Raw genomic sequence first — 10,308 nt, 5'->3', positions numbered from 1 at the left:
TTTGCACAGGGGGAATTTTGATGCAAGGTTGTTGCATTGGAAAGTTAACTTATGGGGCTTCAATGTGGCCACATGGCCGACAAGAAAATATGATGGCATACCAGAAAAATCAGGTGGTCAAAAGTGGTTCGGCATGAATCCGAGAGGACCAAAACTGCGCGGCTTCAACGAAACGGGCATAACTCTTTGTACAGGAGGTATTTAGATGTGAGGGCATTTCCATTGGAAAGGAGACTTCTGGGGCTTCATTTTTCACTCAAAAATCTCCTAAATCCAAGTCTGGGTGGGGGAGATATGGTTGGTTGAAGTCTGGTTGGACCGAATCTGCGCGGCTTCACCAAAACAGGCATAACTTTTTGCACAGGAGTAATTTTAATGCAAGGTTTGCGGCATTGGAAAGCTAACTTCAAGGGTTTCATGGATGACCAACTTTGGGGCTTGAACCTTTTGACCCCTGGTCGGCCGACCAAGCCAAGTGGTCGGCCGACCACCTTGGACCTTTTGAACTGGTCAGCCAGCTTTGTCTCAGTGAGTGTATTCCAGCTGTGCCAGCTGTTTGCCATTTGCTGCATCCTCCATATGTTTAACCTAGTTTTAAAGCTTCTTTGAGAATCTTTAGCCCCTCTCTTCTATAAATGGAGGCCTCTTCTTCCATTGCAAGGGTTCAACATTTTTGGTTAAGAGATATACATACATCCCTCTCTATCTCTCTCTTTTGTGCTCAAAAGTCCATATTCTTGGCCATTTTACGCTACACCTCTTAGCCTACCACCTCCCTCATTCATTCCAACACCTTGGAGGTCATTTACAGAGGTTGAAAGCTCACCAACTTGGTCCAGAAGCTGCTGGAGGTCGGCTCTACAATGGTAAGTCTTCATTTCCCCTTTTCTAGCCTTATTTTTCTTCATTACTTAGCCCAATTTGAAAGAATTTATGGGCCTCGACCTAAACTGTAAGGTGTCTTATTTTGAGCTCTTCTTCAACTTTGTTTAAGGGCACTTTGCTGTTTGAGGTCATCTACTTCCCCTTACCCTCTATCTCTCTTTTAAGGCTTATTTTGCATCATATCTTAGCCTCACTTGCAAACTTTTTTGGACTTTGACATAAACTAGAAAAAGTCTTTTTTTGACCTCCTCTTTAAGTTTGATTAGGTCACTTTTCTGTTTGGAGTCATCTTCCCCCTTGCATGCTTCATTCACTCATGTTTTGAGCCATGCATTTGAGCATTTGCATTGGCCTTGTTTTGGCCTCTTAGCCACTGAAAACCAGTGGATTTTCAGTGGCTTTGATGTGTCTTTGAGCTCCAAAATCAGAGAGGGGTGACCCTCTCACCCCTTGTTCTCTTCACTAGCATTGTTGGCCTTCCAAAGGGACTCTATTTTGCATGCATTGAAGTCATGTTTCAGGCCTCATTTTGTGAGTTTTAAGGTTTGCCTTAGCTCTGTCGAGAGCCCATTTTGCCATATTTTATGTCTATGATGCATGTGTAGAGCAATCCCATTCAAGGCCTTTCAAAGGGACCTTTCTTTGCATGTTTCCTAGACTGATTCCAGGGCCTATTTGGTGAGTTTTAAGGTTTTCATAACTCATTTCTAGAGGTGGTTTTTCCATCTTTGATGTCCATCATGTATGTGTAAAGTAACCCTCTTGTTGGCCTTTCAAAGGAGCCCATCATTTTTGCATGCATTGACTGAGTTTCAGTGGTTATTTGGGCATATTTTTACATGGCATACATCTGTTTTCAGCTGGTTTGGTGAGCCCTCATATTCTTCATATAGTTGTAGAACAACTCATGGTTCACTAGCTTTCTTTGCATGCTTTGTTGGACCTTGATTTTAGCACATTTTGGCTATGCCTTAAACTGATAATGTGCTTATTTTGGACTGCCCTAGCTCAGTTTTAGGGTCTTGTGGTTGAATGATGTTAGTTTTGCATGCTTGTAGTTCAAGGTCCATGCTTAGCTTTGAGTTTTGAGATCCATTCCATGCATATACTGAGGTATTTTCAAGCCTTGGGGTCATTTTTCATCAAATTTCAGAGCTTATACGAATGCCATGTTGCCATGTTTTCATCTCTTTAAATGCGTTTGAGAGTCGGGCTTGTATGCCTCATTTACCGACCATTGAATGAGCTCCATTCCGTTGCATTCCGAGCCATCATTTTAGGCCAATTTCCCACTGTTTCAGACCTGCCTAGGGTCTGTTTGGGGTTGGTTTTTCCTTTGGTGCATTACTTTGGGTACCTCTAGTGTAACGCACTTCACTAGTTTCGGTACCCGGGCCCCCTAGCTTGCATTGTGTGCCATATTTGCATGTTTCGGGACCATATTTCATGCTGTTTTAGAGCTGTAATTTAGGCTATTCCATGTCATGTTGCATCATTTTCCATGCTTTGGTAGAGTGGCATTTGATGCCTTAGGATCGATCCCTTGCATCGTGCATGTTTGTATGTGTTTCAGTTGTCTCATTTCCATCATATGGCCACTGATGTGAGTGTGGCTGAGGTCCACTCATGTTGGTGTAAGTCCATCATGCATTGTGTATACCATTTCGGTCCATAGCATTGCGTATGCTAGGTCGCATGTTAGAGCATTGTGTATGCCATTTCATAGCATTGCGTATGCTAGGTTGTATGTTAGTCGCATTGTGTATGCCATCTCATTTGCATTGTGTTTGGGATACGAGTTAGCCCAAGCACGGGAAACGAGGGACGTTTCGTACTCCGAGTGACGGAACGTGTCTCAATTCCCGGTCGCCGACACTCCAGATTACCCATGATGGAGTTTAGGTCTTGTTGCGTTTTCATGTGCATTCATTTCACATCGAGTCGTGCAATTCGACTCCTCGGCCATCATGCATCGAGATGCGTGATTGGTGGCACGAGGATCGAGGACTACACTCCCTGAAGAGTAGTCATGCATACATATGTGAAAATACTTTTCCATGCCCCTTTCTTGCTCTCTGTTGCAACAAATCAGAAATCAACATCCTTCTGGAGCTTCACACAACATTCCGGGATTAAGAGCAAACAGAGGCGAATCGGGGCATCGCAATGGATTTTCGCGCCAGGCAACTCAAACATGCATCTTTCATCATTCGGAACCGAGCTGAGGCGGTCCATAAGCTTGCATGCTAATTTACTTGCTTTCCTAGTTAAATTGTTAATTAATTAGGGTTTTGTACTTATTCGGACTGTAATTATTATTCGGACCATATTATTTATTCGGACCCTCCGAGCGAGGGCACAATTGTAATAAGTGTGAGTGCGTGTGATGTATGTCTTCCAACCCCATGTCTTTCTCTCTTTTATTTACCAGCTTATGATTGTTAGATTAGGGCATGTTTCAATTAGCATACTTATGCTTACATGTTTGCATCATTCATCTGTATTGCATGCACCGGGCTCGGCGCATCATACTAACTGCATTGTATTTCAATTCCGAGTTGGATACTTGTTAGTTGTAGCATTTCGCATGCCATCCTTAGAATAGCCGAGCCTACTATAGTTGCATTTTGCATGTGTTGCATTAGGCATTTCAGCATAGTTAGGATTCATGCATGGATTTCTAACATCGCTTTTGTTTTGGCTTGGAGTACTCGGTAAGTTTTATGCTTTAGCATCCTTGCATATGTGTGAGTGACTGCCATGATAGCATGCTTACCATGAGGCTATGTGCTTATGTGATATACCTGCCTGAATGCCTGTGGGTGAAGGTTGGGTTATTTGGATTGGAACAACTCATCGACTGTGAGTTTTAAGCCCACTAGATAGTGGCAAAACCATGTTTTCTAAGCCCACGTGAGGGTGGAAAATCCACATTTTAGCCTACTTGTGAGTAGCAAACCGTTTTCAAAACAAATATGAGATGTTTCGTTCCAATTCATGTGATCCAATCTATACTTGTATGCTGTGCGCATCATATAGTAAATCTAGGCTAAAAATCGGAATAAGAACGCATAATGTTTTCAAAATTAGATATCATGGTTGGTAGAGGCCAATCTTTGATCGGGCGAGCGGGGGTGCTCACGAAGTGACCTTCCCCAATCGTACCCAAGTTCCCGAGCCGAGGCAACTTTGGTGATGACGGATACATGGCCTTAGGCAAACGAGTCAGGGTTTTCTAAATTTCCCAAAATAAAATATTTAGGTAGTGACTCTGTATCTGGCAAAGCAATCCATGTTTGGCACTTCTTTCAAAAAAATCTGTTTTCAAAAACGATTTGCCAGATTTGGACTCTTTGATGATTTCATCGGTCTTGCATTGAACTCTGCGAGATTAGATACAGGACCATGACATTGAGTCCTAAACTGTAGTGAGCCCAATGAACAAAACGGGGGATTTCCTCCTGGGACGTTCGGGGACGTCTACAGTTTCTGGCGACTCTGCTAGGGATTTAGAGAATTTGACTCGAACTCATGATATCTTGTTTTGATTACACTTATGTTTTCTTTGCATTGCATTTGCATTGGTGCGCCTAGGACACCGTGTTTGTTGTATGCTATTCCTGGACAGTTTGTCGGAGGCTGGCTTTGTGAAGCGTGCCATAAGGCTGACCGGTTGCGGGCTCTGCCACGACGGGAACACAAACCCCGGTTTTACCGAGGCACCCTTTTTAACCATTCGACCTAGTGCATATTCGGAATCCATAGTGACCATTCCAAGCTAGGACAGGTTGCTCATCCGATTATAGGTTGTTTGAAACCGCTGCGTGCGTAGTGAAACCCTAGCTCCTGACAAAATAGGACAGGGAAACCCTACCCCAACATAGGGGTGTTTTGCCTCTCACTTGCTTGTTATGTGCTTTTAGAGTGCGTCTCTACAGGAATGCATGTATCAGTTTGCAAGTTTGGGCATCAGGCCTGCGGGCACCAGTTCATTATTTTGGGATTCAGTTTACCTGAGGGTATCAGTTTACGGGCAGAATTTTGGGCCGAATTCTGTAGGGGGCACAGTCATTCAGCTCTGCTCATATGGGTTATCGTGAAATCAGGCTGAGATGCTCTCTGTTTTCCCTTTTGCTAGGGTAGTTTTGGAACCATAGCTCCAGAAGGCTCTGAGATCCCCCAGATTCATTGGACTTGTGTTGATAGACTTTGTTAGGTCAGAGATTCAGTTCAAGGGCAATCAGTATTCCTTTACCAGAGACCAGGTGAAAAGGTCAGTCAGGCACAGACCACCAGTACAGCAGCTACCAGCTCAGTGGTCTTTGAACAGCCAGGTTAAGATTTTCGAGTCTACTGTAGAGATAGATATACTGGTGGTTCAATCAGATCAGGACAGTATGTCAAGCTTAGAAGAGATGGTGCGCCAGCTCCAAGATAGTATGAAAGCCATGCAACAAGACGCTGTCCGTCAAGCGGAATTCACCAAGCAACAGGCCGTGATCATAGCCCAACAGGCAGAGACAATTGCCAGGTTAGAGCAGCAAACTGGAGTATCTACTTCACACCAGGCTTCTCCCCCACCAAGAGTCCCCATACTCGGGGAGGCAACCCACGTCCAGGATGATACGGACATTCCAGGCGGGCCAACTCCGCCCCCGGTTCTACCCCAGCTATCTAAAACACCCACCAACCTACCAGACTCCCCCTTTGAGTTCGAGACGGACCCCACAGTATTGAAAGTGAGCAAGCTTAAGAAATTGTTCAAAAAGTCTCAGGGGGCCCACTCTATTCCTGATATAAATGATGGTTATACCGACTCAGTGGTGAAATTACCGGATCGGTTCAAGATGCCACATATCGATCGATTCGATGGCTCTGAAGACCCAATGGTGCACCACCAACTATTTTCTGATATCTTGAGGCCAATGGGTTTGACCACAGCCCAGAAATTGTCACTATTCGGCCGAACCCTGTCTGGGATAGCCGCAATCTGGTATGCAAAATTAGAGAACTCTGTGAAATAGAACTAGGAAGAGCTGGCTGAGGCCTTCATTGTTCAATACTCCTACAACACGCAGATTGAGGTCACAACTCGTGATCTTGAAGTCACTCGCCAAGAGCCAAAGGAGGGTTTCTCAGAGTTCGTGACGAGATGGAGAGCGAAGGCCTCAATGATGACTACAAAACCTTCCGACAAAGATTAGATTAGGATGATTGTTCAGAATCTGCATGGCAAGTTACTCCAAAAGATGGTCATTCTACCTCTGTTTACCTTTCCAGCCCTTCATGAAATGGAGGTTCAAATCGAGGATGCCATCAGACAAGGGATCTTTGCAGAAGATAATAAGCCTTTGAAGAGGAATGTTGCTCGCAGTTCCAATGCTACTACTGATGGTAGCACAACTGCGAAATGCTCAGAAGTAGACACTATCACCACTTCCCTCAATGGCCAAAAACCAACCACTTCAACTCGGCCCCAAGCCCGAAAATTCCATCCTCTTTACATGAGTCTCTCTCAAGCTTTGAAAAAGCTGCGAGAAGAAGGGCACCTAGAACTTCTAGAACCCCAACCCTTTCCAAACCCTCTTCCACCAAGATATGACCCAGTTAAATACTGTGCCTATCATCAACAGCACGGTCATGATACAAACCGTTGCATCCGCCTCCGTCATAAGATTCAAGATCTTATTGACGAAGAGACCCTAGCTCCACCAAAAGGACCTCAGGTTAGTACTGACCCGTCACCTCTACATCTCAACCTCATCCATATACTGCCGTCCACCTACGACCCCAGCGTATACATCACCCTGGCCCATCTACCCAAGCCTGAGGTGTTTACCTCGGAAAGCATGGACTTATGCATGATAGGTGCATCTGAACCCCAATCACCCCAATCATCCCAAACCCATGAACCCACTACTTCTGAGCTGATAAGGATGATCGAAGATCTTCAGAGAACTGTGACAGATCTGGCCTCCGGGACATTGGCTCCGTCATCAACCACATCACATACCAGGGAGTTCATGTCAAAAGGCTCCCCAATCTTGGAACGGGCTACATTTGAGGAATGCTAATCCCTTGGCAAAGTGAAGGCGAGTGGAAAGAACAAGATAGGGGGGACATGGATCCCCATGAACATCTTCTGTTGGCTGTTGAGGCTTTGAAAGCCGAGGGACTGAACAAAAAGCAAGTGCTCGCAGTTGTTGCGAAAACTGTAGACGACATTTTCGCCACTCAAGTTGGGGGCAGTTTGAATCAAGGGGCAAGCCGGGAGAAGGGCCGTTGTACCAAGAATGTTCCTTTCAGCTCTAATCCCGTGCTCGGAAGAAATCAGCAAACCCAGTCAGCACCTGCCAATCCCTTTACTGGTGCATCCAGCAAAAATCCACAAACCTCGAAGTATCTACCCCGAGGACAGAGGGTCTTCCATGCCCTCTATATGCCTTTTTCCAAAGCTCTCCAAATCCTTGTTGAACAAGGCCATCTCAAACCCCTTGAGCCTCGGCCTCTCCTGAACCCTCTTCCGATTACGCATGATGCTACCCAGTACTGCGCATACCATCAGCAAACTGGCTATACTACCGATAACTGCTTCCATCTTCGCCATGAAGTACAGGATCTATTTGACAACGGGGTCATCCTCCCGCCGAGCTCAGCAAAGTCTATCAGCACTGGAACGGTGAACTTGGGGGATAATGTGATGTGATCGGGGGATGAACCAGCTGCGGGTGGCGCTCAATTAACTCCAGACGTGGGAATGGCACGCACTGTTCTGAGCAATATGCAAACACCAATTTTTGTGCTTTCTAACTTGGGTATTGAGTCAGTCTTGTTGTTTTGTATAGAGTCAGTCTTTTCTTACTGAGTCAGTTGGGTCTGTCTTGTTGTACCGAGTCAGTCCTGTTTTGTTGGAGTCTAGTGATTTTGGGGGTGTTACCTCGGACATCACTTGCTTGTTTTGTGTTTGTCTTTTTATTTTCTTTTGAGTCTGTTTCTGTCGAGGGGCCATTTGTGCCAACAGATCTGAATGAAACAATAGTGATTTTCACACTTTTGTGTTTGCTTCTGTCGTGTGCTAGTTATGCCGGGATTTAAATGAAACGACAGTGCATTCCACCTGCTCTCTTGTGCCCTGAAATTATTGCATTGGCCTAAGTTTTTCAAAACTTTTTGAACACTGCGGTGAAAACAAAGAAGGAAGAATTCCTCGGGTTTTGCAAAATTTGATCAACTGAGAGGAAGAGAGACATGCTAAGCCCTTAATGAATGAAATCATGTTTGTTAATGTGAGTACTGAGAAGGATCCTAGCTTGATCCAGATTGGTTCTACATTGTCTTCCGCGCGAGCGATTAGTCGCGTTCTTAAAAGATTTCAAAAAAAAAATTGTTTTGCGCAGTCCTGCGAAGACTTTTGTGGAATCGCTCTTGAGATTGTGTAGCTTAGGATCGCTCTCAGCCTTGAGACTCGACCCCCTCTTTGCTTTCCGACCTTGAGCCTTAACTCAGAATGTTCAACGGTCAACCGCAATGTGAGGCCTGTGTGGCCAGATTCGAAGCATCCCTCGACCTAGAGGCAGAAAAATGTCCGATTGTGCTCGAAGAGCCGAAGATGGATCATTCCGAAAATCAATGAAGATCGGAAAGAATGCCAAATCCCAGAAGGGAGGAAAGAAAAAAATACTGTTGAAGGACAACTGAGTTCCTATCCACAACACTAGGGGCAAATTCAGCCCCCATTGGATGGACTCCTGCATTGTCAGGGAACGACAGTCATTCCCCTGGATTCAGATGATTTCAGGATCTCAAAACCATTTGACATGGACAAAGCTACACTTTTACCCTTGAGAGGCTCGCTGGGCCGAAAACCCGGAAGGGCGACCCAGGCAAAAGTTAGAACAAGAAAAAAAGAAGAAAAATAACAAAAAAAAAAGAAAAATGCAAAAAAAAAAAGAAGAAGAAAAGAAGAAAAATGAAGAAAATGAAAGGAAAAGATGAAAAAAAAAAGAAAAAAAAAGAAATGAAAAGAATTGAAAAGAAAAGAAGAACATAGCTCGCAAGGTTGAAAACCCGGAAGGGCAGCCTTGGCAAAAGTTAGAGCGCAAAAGGAGAGGTTAAATACACGAGTGTACCTTAACCCCGAACTACGTAAGGCTTGATTCTCATCTTTAGAATACATAGGCAACTTCATTCTGAAGTCCAGCCATAAAACACTTCAAATCTGACTGTGTCTATGTGATGGTTCTGGTCATTTTTGTCTTCTCTGCATCCGAGAATTCGGTTGTGATCATCACCCTGAGGATCGATTGCAATGCGCTGCAGTGCTATTAAGACAAGGGGCAACTTTTCGTTGCCATACAACGCGCTGTGGCGTTATTCAAACAAGGGGCAACTTTCCGTTGCCATGTAACTTTCCTCGAGCGAGGGGTAATTTTCCTTCATATCTGAGGTTGTGCATCTCAAGAGTAGGTTCTGTGCTCGTTGAGCAGTGACCATTTGCAAAAATAGTTTTTGAGAATTTTTTAATGACGTTGACTAATTCTCTCGAAAATTATTCCATTCTTCTAAAACTGGACCACTTCTTGGACCCAAAAAAGGAAAATTTTCAGTGCTCATAACCTGACTTGCATGATTTTAAATTAAAAAATTGAACAAGCATGTTAATCTAACTCTCATTTTGGTCAAAATTGTTTTAGCAGAAAGCCAAAAACAGAAAATGGTCAAAATGATAAACTAGGGGCACAGTTGAGTCAGGTGATCTGTCTTTTCCCCATTGTCAACACACTTGCTAGAAAGGGCACTCTATCTGCCAAAAAAGGCATTCTACCTGCCAGAAAGGGGCACCACTGAAGCTGACCACAAAAGGGCAGAAAGCTCTCACATCCTCCAAGCAACGAGGTATCAAGCCAAGTGCGGAGCATGAGCTGGAATGGGGCAAGATATTACACTCCCTCATCTGGACAGATCTGATCACGTCCAAACTCCCCAGCAGAGCATCGTCAACCGATGTCAGCTGCAGATTTGCTACACACCCAGTTGTAGCACAATTCTTCTATGGGAGGAATTCACTAGCTGTGCGTAGAAGAAAAAGAATCTAGCAGAATGCTAGGGGCAAGAGCCCGCAACTTCTTGTTTATCCATCAACCATCCAGGGGAGGGATAAAAAATGAGAGATTAAAGAATAGAGAGATGTGCGCTGAGAGAAAAAGTGAGGAAAAGGGTTTTATGAGAAAAGTCGAGCCTGAGGGCCGAGTGATGTGAGAATCACAAATGAGAAAGGGTGAGAAACAATACCCCGAAAAACTGGCTCCTCGTGCACCAAGAGGTATCTTGCCTTTGTAACACAACTGAGTGTTGTGTCTGTGTGTTTTGTTTGTCTCGATTCTTGTTTTGAGTCGTTTGAGTGTCGATAAATGTGTTTAGGTT

The sequence above is a fragment of the Camellia sinensis genome, chromosome 2 (genome assembly GCF_055761805.1).
Source record: "Camellia sinensis isolate YWXY chromosome 2, ASM5576180v1, whole genome shotgun sequence".
Classification (NCBI taxonomy): domain Eukaryota; kingdom Viridiplantae; phylum Streptophyta; class Magnoliopsida; order Ericales; family Theaceae; genus Camellia; species Camellia sinensis.
This window is presented reverse-complemented; position numbering follows the sequence as displayed.